We start from the raw sequence: 12500 nt of genomic DNA on the forward strand, positions 1-12500 counted from the left end.
GAGAAGTGGAAGGAAGGAAGGAAAAGGAGGAGGAGAAACGAGTGGATGAGATAGGACGGAGGAGAGGGATGAAGGAACAAAGGGGAGGGAAAGATATAATGAAAGGAAGAGGGGAAGGAAGGAAAGAAGGAAGCAAGGATGGAAGGAAGGAAGGAGGGGGAAAAATAGGGAGACAAGAGGAAGGAAAGACAGGGGAGAGGAAAACTGAAGGAATAAAAGATGACTGAGGAAGGGAAAAGGAAAGGAGGAGAAAGAAGAAAAAAGGAAGAGGAATGTGTAGCAAAAGGACAGGCAGAAGAAACTGGAAGAAAAAAAAGAGGAAAGGAATGAAGAAAAAAGAAAATGGGGAAAATTAATTAATGAAAAGGCGAAAGGAAAAAGAAAGACTGTAAATGATTAAAAACGGGAGAAGGGAGAAAGAAGACGAGGGGAAACTAAAGCAGAATATAATCAATACAATATCAAAGGTCTCTCTCCCCCCTCATCCCCCTGGGGTTTATCTCTTCACTACACGATACTCTCTCTCTCTCTCTCTCTCTCTCTCTCTCTCTCTCTCTCTCTCTCTCTCTCTCTCTCGTGTCCATCATTATTACTCCCTCCATTGTCTCCCCTTTCTTCTCCCTATTGTCCCTAATTGAATCCCTTTTCTCTCCCCCATCTACTTCATCCATCATTTCTTCTTCTCCCCCTCCCTTCATCATCATTATTTTCTTCTCCCTCCATTCCTCCTCCTCCTCTTCATCTTCTTCACCATCATCATCATACTTTTCTTCTTCTCCTTCTTCTTCTTCTCCTCTTCCTCCTCTAATTGTTTCCACTTTCTCTTCCCCTCGTACTGCGTCCATCATCTTTCTTCCCCTTCCCTTCATCAGCATCACTGTCCTCCTCCTCCTCCTCCTCCTCCTCCTCCTCCTCCGATCATTCTTTTCCTTCTATACTATACACTCATTCTGCTCTTTTTCCTCTTTTAATTTCCTCCTCTTCTCTCTTTTATAAGTTTATTCTCTCACTCTCCTCATATTTTCCTCTTCTTTCCACTCTTTTTACCCTTGATTTTCCTCACTTTTTCTTTTTTCTCCTTTGTAGTTTCTTTTTTCGCTCTCTTTCTCCTTCATCTTCATATCTTCTTCTCCCTCTCTTTATTTTCCTTCTTCTTGTTCATTATTTCCTTTATTTCCTTCTCTCCCTCCTCTTCTTCCAGCCCCCTCTTCTCTCCCCCTCTCCCCTCTCATCAACCTTCACTTCCCTTTTACCTCTCCTCTTCCCTCTCCCCTCCCTCTCCCCCCCCTCTTTTCCTATCCTCACATTCATCAACCTTACTTCATTGCTTCCTCTTTCCCCCCTTCCTTCCATCCACTCGCACGATCTTCACCTCTCTCTCTCTCTCTTCCCCCATCTACCTCCTCCTCTCCTCCCCTCCTTTCCCCTTCCTCTCCAGCCTTCCATCACCCCTCTCCCTTCCCTTTCTCCCCTCTCTTTTTCCCCCTCACCGTTTAAGGTAATACCGGTAGAAAACGGAAATATATGGGAAACTTCTCTTATTAATTCTCTCATAAATTCTCTATTAAAAAGGGGAAATAACTGACCTCCTCCATAATTCTTTAGTTACCCCTTTTCAACCACAGCAGACCATTTTCTCGTCTCTCTCTCTCTCTCTCTCTCTCTCTCTCTCTCTCTAACCTTCATTCCTTACGCACTGTTCCCTTCATTTTCTATTATTAATCATCCCTCCTCTCTTTCCTTCCTTTTTTCCTCCCCCCTTTTCCTTCATTCTATCTTCCTATCCTCCTCTCCCTCCTCTGATCGACTATGATTCTCTCTCTCTCTCTCTCTCTCTCTCTCTCTCTCTCTCTCTCTCTCTCTCTCCTCGCCAGGTGAGTGATGTGGGCGGCGTCTCACCTGTCAGACGCCCAAGGTCATTAAGGCCACACCTGAGCCCGCCTACGCCCACACACACCCACATCCCACCCACCCACCCACCCACCCACACCCACATCCCACCCACCCACACCCACATCCCACCCACCCACACCCACATCCCACACACCCACACTTACACCCACACCCTCGTCCACCCACAACCACACCCACACTCACACCCACATCCAAACACAATCACCCCACCTGACCACCCCACCCACACACCCACATCCAAACACAATCACCCCACCTGACCACCCCACCCACACACCCACATCCAAACACAATCACCCCACCTGACCACCCCACCCACACACCCACATCCAAACACAATCACCCCACCTGACCACCCCACCCACACACCCACATTCACACCCATATCCACACCTACACCTAATCCCAACCAATCTCATCACCCACACCCACATCCACATCCATAGCCACCCACTTTTAACACCCCAAAGACATCCATATCCATCCATTCTCTTGGCATCCACATCCACACCCACACCCACACCCACACCTCCCATCCATATCCCACCTTCTCACTACCCCAACCACATCCACACACCCACTTTTCATCCACCCATCTACACACATTCCTCATCCACACACACACACACACACACACACACACACACACACACACACACACACACACACACACACACACACACACACCTTGGCCCTCTCTCTTTTACCTCCACATCCACACATCCACCCTCCACCCAAATGTCCACCCTTCACCCACACCCTCATCCACTCCCACCCACATCCACAGCCACAACTCCACCCCTACCCACCCACACCAATAAAACCCCACCCACTTTCCTCCTCTGATTTGCATACTGTAGGTAGAGTGATTCAGAGGTGTGTAGATCTCTCTCTCTCTCTCTCTCTCTCTCTCTCTCTCTCTCCACTATCACAATATTATAGTCTTCCTACTTTTCTCTAGCCTTTCTACTTGAGAGAGAGAGAGAGAGTTACATAGAGTTACATAGATACACAGACCACACAGACCTTACGGTCCCTACGAGGTGGTCCGGCCTTAATCCTAATATAGTGCACAGGAGCAGGAGAAAAGGATAGCATAGCAGAGAGAGAGAGAGAGAAAGTTATTTAGGGAAGGGTCTTTGCTCCCTTCAAGACTGGAGAAAATGTCAGAAAATCACTGGTAATGTGATCCTTTTGGGAGGAGGAGGAGGAGCAGGAGGAGAAGGAGGAGGAGCAGGAAGAGGAGGAGGAGGAAAATACAGATGAGAAAAGAACTGATAAAAGACCAAGACGTATGATGGAAAGAATTAATAAGAAGAAAAGAGGAAGTGAAAGAGGAGAGTATGAGAGGAAAGAGGAAGAAAAGAAAGTGGTAAGACTACGAAAAATATTTATGAGTAAAGAGTAAGAAAAAAGAAAAACTTGAAGATGAAAACGATAAGCAAATTGTAAGAGGAAGACAAAAATAATGAAAAAAAAAAAGGGGGCAGGGGAAACAGAAAGGTGTGTGTGTGTGTGTGTGTGTGTGTGTGTGTGTGTGTGTGTGTGTGTGTGTGTGTGTGTGTGTGTGTGTGTGTGTGTGTGTGTGTGTGTGTGAGAGAGAGAGAGTAAAACGGGAAGGCTAAGGCAAACAAGAAAGATGTAAAAGAGGAAAGAGGACATAAGCAAAAGGGGAAAAACAGACAATAACGACGAAAAAGAGGAAAGAGGAATAATAAAGAGGAGGGAAGAGGAAGAGGTCGTTATGTATGCACTATCACTTTGTTTACATTATCAAGACAAGTATGGTTATTCCCCTCCCCACCCTGCCTTCCCCTACTCCCCTCCCTGCCCCCTCCCCTCCCCCCATACCTTCCCTACCCCCTCCTTTCCTCCTGTATCTTCTCCCCTCTCTCCCTTTTACCCTACTCCCCCTAATCATTCCTCCCCTTATCTTTACTCTCCCTCTTCATCTCATCTTCATTCTCTATCTATCCCTCCTTTTTCCATTTTCACATTTCCCCTCTTCACCTTACTCCTCCTCTCCCCCGCCCTCTTCCTTCTCTCATTCCTCTCTTTCCCTCCTCTCCCTCTTCCTTCCCTCCTTGCTCTATATCTCTCCTCTCTCCCTCTTCCTCCCCCCCTTCCAATCTCCCTCCCCTCTCTTTACTCTTTCCCTCTCAATTCACCTTTCCTCTCAATCTACCTCTCCCCGCCTTCCACCTCTTCCCACCCCTCCTCTATCCCTCTTCTTCTCCTATCAACTCCTTCTCCTCTCTTCTCTTCGTTCCTTCCCTCCCTCCTTCCCTCCTTCTCAGCTTCTCCATCCCTACTTCAGGCTACTCAAGTTCAAGGAAAGAGGAAAGAATCAAACGAAGATAATGATAAGAGGACAAAAGATGAGGAAAAAGAAAGACGAAGAAAGGAAGAAGATAAGAAAAATGAAGAAAAAGATAATGGTGATGAGGATATGAGATATGAAATGGGAGTACAAGGACGAAAAAAGAAGAAAACAGGCAGAAGACAGACGAAAAAGATGAAGAGGAAATAAGAGGAAATGATAACAGTAAAGAGAAATCAAGAGGAAGGGTCGTTGGGTATGCATTTTGACTCGTCATGCTGTGTACCCCTCTTTACCCTCCCTCCTTTCCTTTCCTTCCTTCCTTCTTACCCTCCCTCCCTCCCTTCCTTCCTTCCTCCTCACCCTCTCTTCCTTCCTTTCTTCCTTCCTTCTTACCCTCCCTCCCTCCCTTCCTTCCTTCCTTCCTCCTTATATCTCTCTCCCTCCTTTCCTTCCTTCCTTCTTTCCTTCCTTCTTACCCTCTCTCCCTCCCTTCCTTCCTTCCTCCTTACCCTCTCTTCCTTCCTTCCTTCCTTCTTACCCTCCCTCCCTCCCTTCCTTCCTTCCTCCTTATATCTCTCTCCCTCCTTTCCTTCCTTCCTTCTTTCCTTCCTTCTTACCCTCTCTCCCTCCCTTCCTTCCTTCCTCCTTATATCTCTCTCCCTCATTTTCTTCCTTCCTTCTTACTCTCCCTTCCTTCCTTCCTTCCTCCTTACCCTCTCTTCCTTCCTTCCTTCCTTCCTTCTTACCCTCCCTCCCTTCCTTCCTTCCTTCCTTCCTCCTTATATCTCTCTCCCTTCCTTCCTTCCTCCTTACCCTCCCATCCTTCCTTCCTTCCTTCCTTCTTACCCTCCCTCCCTTCCTTCCTGCATTCCTTCTTACCCTCCCCTCCACCTCCTTCCTCCATCCCCTCTTATCCCTCTCGCTTCCCCTCTACCCTTTTCCCTCACCTCCCCTAGCAGCTCTTTCTCCCTGCCCCTTCCCCCTCTCCTCTCTTTATTAGTCCTCCTATCTACTCTATTCTTCTACCCCTCCTCTCTATCATCCCCTCCCTTTCTCATCTTCCCCCTCCCCATCTCTCCTATTTTCTCTCCCTCCTTCCTCCATCATCTCTCTCCCCTACCTCCCTTTCTCCTCCCCTCCTCTCTATTAGTCCCTCTCCTTTCTCCCATTTTCCTTCCCCTCTCCCCCTTCCCCCTGCTCTTATTTCTTTCACCTCTCTCTCTCTCTCTCTCTCTCTCTCTCTCTCTCTCTCTCTCTCTCTCTCTCTCTCTCTCTCCACACAGGAGAAAAGTGGGGAGAGAAAAAATCAAGAAAAAGTAAGAAAGAGATACAAACTGAAAAAGACAGCCCAATAAAGGGAAAAAAAAAAACAAAGTGAGAAAATACGAGAGAAAGGGGAGAAAAAATGGCGTAATATTAGAGATAAAAGTGTCAGCAGTAATTAAAGAGAGAGGGAGCGAGAGCGAGAGAGAGAGAGAGAGAGAGAGAGGGGGGGGACCAGATGGATAAGAAAAGTAGAGAGGGAGGAGGGAATGGGCAAGTGGGAGAGGGAGGGAGAGAGGGAGGGAGAGGAAAAGCAGGGAGGGAGGAGGGAATGGAAAAGTGAGGGAGGATGAGGATGTGGATAGAGAGGGATAGAGTGAGGGAGGGAGGCAGGGGGATGAAGGATGAAAGGAGAGGGAGGTAAGAAACGGGGGAAAGAGGAATGAAGGAGAGTAGAGGGGAAGAGATAGGAAGGAGGAAACGGAGGGAGAGAAAATGAGGGAGGGATGTTGACAGGAAGAATTTAAAAGGAGATAAAGAAGGGACGATGTAAAGAGAGAAGGAAAGAGAGAGAGAGAGAGAGGGAAATGGAAGAATTAGGGAAACAGTGATACAGGGAAATATGATGAGAGGAAGAAAGGCGAGGGAGGGAGGGAGGGAGGGAGGGAGGGAGGGAGAGAGAGAGAGAGAGAGAGAGAGAGAGAGACAGACAGACAGACAGAGACAGACAGACAGACAGACAGACAGACAGACAGACAGACAGAAGAGGGGGAGATGATGGCAAGTAGAGAGAATGAATGAGGAAGGAAAAGAAAAAGAGAGAAGAGAGAGAAATAGAAACAAGGATAAAAGGGAACTGCCCAAGGGAGGGAGAGGAAGCGGAAGAGGAAGGAGGAGGAGGAGGAGGAGGAGGAAAGTGGGGATGGGGAGAGAGGGAGGGAAGGGAGAGAGAGGGTGACAGGGAGAAGGAGGGAAGAGAGAGAGGAGGGTGAGTTGTGTGTCCAGCTGTTATCTCTGAAAGAATGAAGAGAGAAGAGAAAGAGAGGAGGGAAAGAGACAAAAACGGATTGAGAGAAGAAAGAGGGAAATGAAAGAGATGCAGAGAATAAAGAAAGGAGAGAGAGAGAGAGAGAGAGAGAGAGAGAGAGAGAGAGAGAGAGAGAGAGAGAGAAAGGAGTTGCCTGCAGAGGAATTAACAAACCTCCTTACACTCCCTTAACTGCCTAACTTAGAACAATACCCTGTGTCTTACCGTCTGGGGAGGGGGGAGAGGAGGAGTGTGAGGAGGGAAAGAGGGGAGTGGGGAGGGAAAGTGGGGGAAGGGAGGACAGAAAGTGAGGGGAGTGGAGAAAGAAAGTGAGGGGATGGGAAGAGAAAGTGAGGGGAGTGGAAAGAAAATGAGGGAGAGAGGGGAACGGGGAGAGTATATGAAGGGAATGGGGAAAGAAAGTGGAGGGATGGGGAGAAAGTGACGTGAGTGGAGAGAAAATGAGGAGGGGAAGGGGGAGGAGGAATGGGAGAAGGCTGGGAAAGAAAGGACGGGAGGAGGGAAAGAAAGGGGAATGGAAAGAGAAAATGAGGAGGGAAAGGGGAAGTGAGGGAGGAGAGGAGAGAGTGGAAGAAGGGGAAAGTGAGAGGGGTAATGAAGGAGGAAATGGGAGGGGGAATGTGTAAAGGTAAGGGGAGAGAAGAAAAGAGGGAAAGAGTGGATGAGAGTAAGAAAAAGTAGAGCGGAAAAATGGGGATGATGGGAAGGAATGTGGGGTGAATGGAAAATAAGGGAAGGAAGGATATATGAGGGGATGAGGGAAAAGGAGGGAGGGAAGGAAGAAGGGAGGGAGGGAGGGAGGGAGAAAATATGGAGAGAGACAGATGGTATTAAGAAGAATGAGGAGAGAAAGCGTGAAGGAAGAGGGAGAGAAAGTAGAGAGTAGGTGGAGGGGGGAAGGACTAGGGGAAAGAGGAGAGGGGAGGGGAAATGGGGGCTGTGGAGTGGGGGGAGAAGGGTGTGGGGAGAGGGGAAAGTGAGGGGGGGTTAAGGAGGGGAAGAAAGAAGTGGAGAAGTGGGGAGAAGACGAGAGAAGTGAGACTTGGTAGGGAGGTATGGGGAGGGGAGCAAGAGAAGGGAGAAATCGGGAGGATAAGTGAGGAGGAGGAGGGAGAGAAAATGATGATTGGGGAGAGGGTGGGCAAGGGACAGGAAAAGGAAAGGAGAAAGAATGGAGGCAAAAAATGGGATGGAAAGAAGGAGAGGGGGGTGAGAGAAGAGAGGGGGGTAGACAGGGATAGGGGAAGGAATGATAGGAGGGGAGGGAGGGAGGTAGATGGGAGGGAAGGGTAGAGAGGGACACTGAGAGGATGAGTGAGTGGGAAGGGATGGAGGGGTGGAGGAAGGGGTAGAGGGGGAGAGAGGGAGGGATGGAGGGATGGAGAAAGGAAGGCTGAGGGACGGACGGGTGGGTAGGACTGGACAGATATATAATTACTGAGGAACTCTTATATTTCAAAAGGACCACTTAATCTTAGTCTCCTAGTACATATATTTTTTTTTGTAACGTATCAACTATGTATCCGATGCTGTGTATATGCTAGACAGTCCTCTCCCTGAACCCCGGCAGTCCACGTACCCTCAAAACATTCACCAGTCACCTCTACAGCACCAGTACCCACCGTCCATATTGAATACATTTACAACTAGCGTGATGGTATTAGTGGGAGAAATTTTATACAGGTGAGAGGGCAATACGAATTTTTTGTTACGAACTTTAAATTATCAAACTGTTCCCTGTCCCTACTTCGACCTCGCGTTCCATCCAACAGCCAGCCCAACACCTTACCACTGGGCCACCACCACCTTACCTTGGGATTATTATTATTTTTTTTAAATCTGAAAATTTTTATCTTGGAAAAAATAAATCCGAAAATGAACACCTGAAGACTTGTATACCTTGAGAAAGAGAGAGAGAGAGAGAGAGAGAGAGAGAGAGAGAGAGAGAGGATGGGTGCAAGGTTTAAATAGTTGGGCGTTGTCCTTCGTACCCTACCCTCCTCTCTCTCTCTCTCTCTCTCTCTCTCTCTCTCTCTCTCTCTCTCCTTGTTTATCTATCTACCATCTATCCATCCATCTATCCATCTATCTACTTAGGCTATGTATCAATTTATTCATCTATCTATCTATTTATCCATCCATCCATCTATCTATCCATCCATCCATCCATCTACCTATCTATCTATCTATCTATCTACATCACATCTCCATTTTCTTTTCAATCACTTCACCACTCACTTAAATAAATTGAAAAAAATTACGTTTACCTTCAATTACCCGGAAATAAAATTAATCTTGAAAATATATTGGCTAAATTTTTCATATTAAAGCAAACTATATATATTTTATTTATTTATTTCTTCCAATTAGTTTTTTGTGTGGTTAAAAATATCTGTCTTTGAGGATGGGGGTGTTGGGGGAAGGCTAGTGTGTGTGTGTGTGTGTGTGTGTGTGTGTGTGTGTGTGTGTGTGTGTGTGTGTGTGTGTGTGTGTGTGTGTGTGTGTGTGTGTGTGTGTGTGTGTGTGTTTCCGAGGGGAAGGCTATTGAGAGAGAGAGAGAGAGAGACAGGCAGACAGACAGACAGACAGATACAGAAAACAGATACTTATACATCGAGAGACAATCACAGACTCAGAAACAGAAGATAAATAATAATAAAAAAACAGATTAAAACATACATACAGACAAACAGAGAGAGCAATTTAAAACACCAAACACCCCAAAGATACAATAAAACACAAAAGCAATTAACTCCACCATCAACCCCCCCACAAAACAAATTACACCCAGGCCACTCTTGCTAATTACTCTGCCTTCTTAATCACTCCCTCATTAACTATCTCGCAATATTTATCCTTGCTCTCATTTCTCTCTCTCTCTCTCTCTCTCTCTCTCTCTATCTGTGTGTGTGTGTGTGTGTGTGTGTGTGTGTGTGTGTGTGTGTGTGTGTGTGTGTGTGTGTGTGTGTTTTCATTTTACTCTCACTACTGTCACGCAATTTGTCTGGGATGGGATGAGATGGGTGGGGCTGGGTTGGGTTGGGTTGGGTTGGCTTGGGTTGGGTTGGGTTGGGATGGGATGGGATGGGATGGGATGGGATGGGACGAGATGGGATGGGTTGGGTTGGGATGGGATGGGATGGGATGGGACGAGATGGGTTGGGTTGGGATGGGATGGGATGGGATGGGATGGGATGGGATGGGACGGGATGGGATGGGTTGGGTTGGGATGGGACGGGATGGGATGGGATGGGATGGGATGGGACTGGACGGGACGGGACGGGGGATGGGTTGGGTTGGGTTGGGTTGGGTTGGGTTGGGTTGGGATGGGATGGGATGGGATGGGTTGGGATGGGATGGGACGGGATGGGTGGGGCTGGGTTGGGTTGGGTCGAATTAAGTTGGGATGGGACGGGATGGGATGAGATAGAGTTCTTTGGGGGGTTTGGTTAAGATGGGTGGAATTAGACTGGACTGATCTGGGTTGGGATGGGTTGGGTTGGGTTGGGTTGGGTTCACATCGCATCGCATCGCATCACATCACATCACATCACATCACATCGCATCGTATCGCATCGTATCGCATCGCATCGCATCGTATCGCATCGCATCGCATCGCATCGTACTAAGCCGTGTCGTGTGGGGTCCTACTCGAAAGAATTGGTGCATCAGAGACCAGAGACTGTGCACTCATTTCCTCTGCGTGAATTATTAAAAGGGAGGCCAGTTGCTACACAGGGGGAGATGAGAGGAGGAAGGGAGAGGAGAGGGAAAGGGAGAGGGAAAAGAAGAAGAGAGGAGAAGAGGAAGGAAGGGAGAGAAGATTAGATAGAGGAGAGGAGGAGAGGGAAAGGGAGAGGGAAAAGAAGAAGAGAGGAGAGGAGGAAGGAAGGGAAAGAAGATGAGATGAGAAAGGAAGTAGAGAGGAGAGAAGAGGACGAGGAGAGGGAAAGGGAGAGGGAAAAGAAGAAGAGAGGAGAGGAGGAGGGAAGGGAGAGATGAGATGAGAAAGGAAGTAGAGAGGAGAGGAGAGGAGGAAAAGAGAGAAGAGGAGAGGAGAAAGGAAGTAAAGAGGAGAGGAGGGGAGAGAAGGAAGGGAGTGGAGAGGAGATAAGATGAGAAAGGAAGTAAAGAGGAGAAGAGAGGAGAAGGGGAGTGAAATAAGAAGAGGAGAGGAGGAAGGGATGTGAAAGAGGAGGAGATGAGGAAGGAAGTGAAGAGGAGAGAAAAGGAGGAAAGAAAGTAAGGGAAGAAGAGAGGAGGAAGGAAAAAAGGAGGAGGAGAGGAGAGGAAAGGAGAGGGACAGGGAAAGTGAAAAAGAAGACGAGAATGAGAAGGGTATGGAAAGGAAAAGGAGAGGTAGAACGGAAGAGACAATGAGGAGAGGAGGAGCAGAAGAAAGATGGAAAGGAAGTGGAGGAGGGGAGAAGAAGAAGAGCTAAGGTAGGACGGGAAGAGGTCGAAATGGGGAAGGCGAGGAGAGGGAGTAGGAAAGAGGGAGAAGAGGAGGAAGGAGGAGGAAAAGAGATATTCGTAGGTAAAGAGAATGGGAAGAAGAAAGAAACATGACAAGGAGGAGAGGAAGAGGGAAAAAGAAGGAGAACTGTGCAATTTGGAGAGGATGGTGAGAAGAGGCAAATTGGAGGAGGAAAATGAGAAGAGGAGGGGAGGAAAGATGTGGGATAGAGAGAGGGGAGAGAGCAGGAGGAGGAGGAAGGTATTACAGAGAGAGAGAGAGAGAGAGAGAGAGAGAGAGAGAGAGAGAGAGCGAGACCCATATAACATAAAATTACAATTATCCTTCTCTTATTGCCCTCAGCTCAGATGTATAGATGTGCTGATCCGCTGTATGTGTATTTTATGTATATTTGGGATTACTTGTATGGATATTTTATGTATTTATGACCATGAGTATTTATGTACACACACACACACACACACACACACACACACACACACACACACACACACACACACACACATCTAACCATTAAGGGCGGACACGCAGCACCCGCCTACCCTCATGCAATCATTCTTCCTCTAATGTAAGTGATGATAATATTATAAAACGAAGAGAATTACAAAACAATACCTTTCTTTTGCTATCCTTGTCTAACTGTGAAAGTTAAATTATATCCTTTAATTGGAGCTGTTCAATGTAAGCCAACTTTCTGTAGCCATCCTTTTTTCATATATTCTTATTTAATCATCACAAGCAATGTAAAGATAATGACAAAAATAACATACCCTTGGTCCTTCAATTAAAAAAAAAAAATCATCACAAGCAATGTAAAGATAATGACAAAAATAACATACCCTTGGTCCTTCAATTTAAAAAAAAAATCAAAAAGTCATTCCTTGGTCAATCATCTTTAAAAAACTACAAAACAAAGAATTAAATAAACATGGAAAATCTGTCCCAAAATGATTTATTCAAACAAAATGAAATACAAATGAATAATCGGGCCCCAAAGTAATTTATTGAAGTTAATTACATTGCCTGAGATCCGATAATTGGCCCTGTCCACGCCTCAATTACATTCCTCAGCCCTAATACCATAATTACATCCCTCTGGTAATTACCGTCCAGTCATCAGTCCGAAGATAAAATTATTTCTCTATTATTATTATGTCTATTTTTTCCCTTCATTTCCCAAATTCTTTCACCCTTTCCTCCTCTCCTTTCTCCGGCCTCGCCCTCTTCCTTCCTCCCACCTTTACTGTTTCCATCTTCTTTCTCTCTAGGTAATACTCTTTCCTCTTTCCTTTTCCTACGTCATTTCCTCCATACCTTTCTCCACCTCTCTCTTTTGCTTCCTGCCATCCCCTTCTTCCTTTCCTTCGTTTCCTTGAGTTGTTCTACGTCCCTCTCTCTCTCTCTCTCTCTCTCTCTCTCTCTCTCTCCCAGAAACAATCCCTCTAACCCTCACCTGAAGAATACCTTCCACCTAA

At 46.8% G+C, this 12500-nt stretch overlaps 1 protein-coding gene across 1 annotated transcript in view; it reads right to left on the bottom strand.

Moving 5' to 3' along the window:
* The window catches only part of LOC145402598 (adapter protein unc-53-like), a 521800-nt gene that overhangs the window by 157539 nt on the left and 351761 nt on the right, over nt 1-12500 (bottom strand). The gene's annotated exons all lie outside the window — the stretch shown is intronic.

Source organism: Coenobita brevimanus, chromosome 58, assembly GCF_032717465.1.
Source record: "Coenobita brevimanus isolate Jiangsu-jjx chromosome 58, ASM3271746v2, whole genome shotgun sequence".
NCBI lineage: Eukaryota > Metazoa > Arthropoda > Malacostraca > Decapoda > Coenobitidae > Coenobita > Coenobita brevimanus.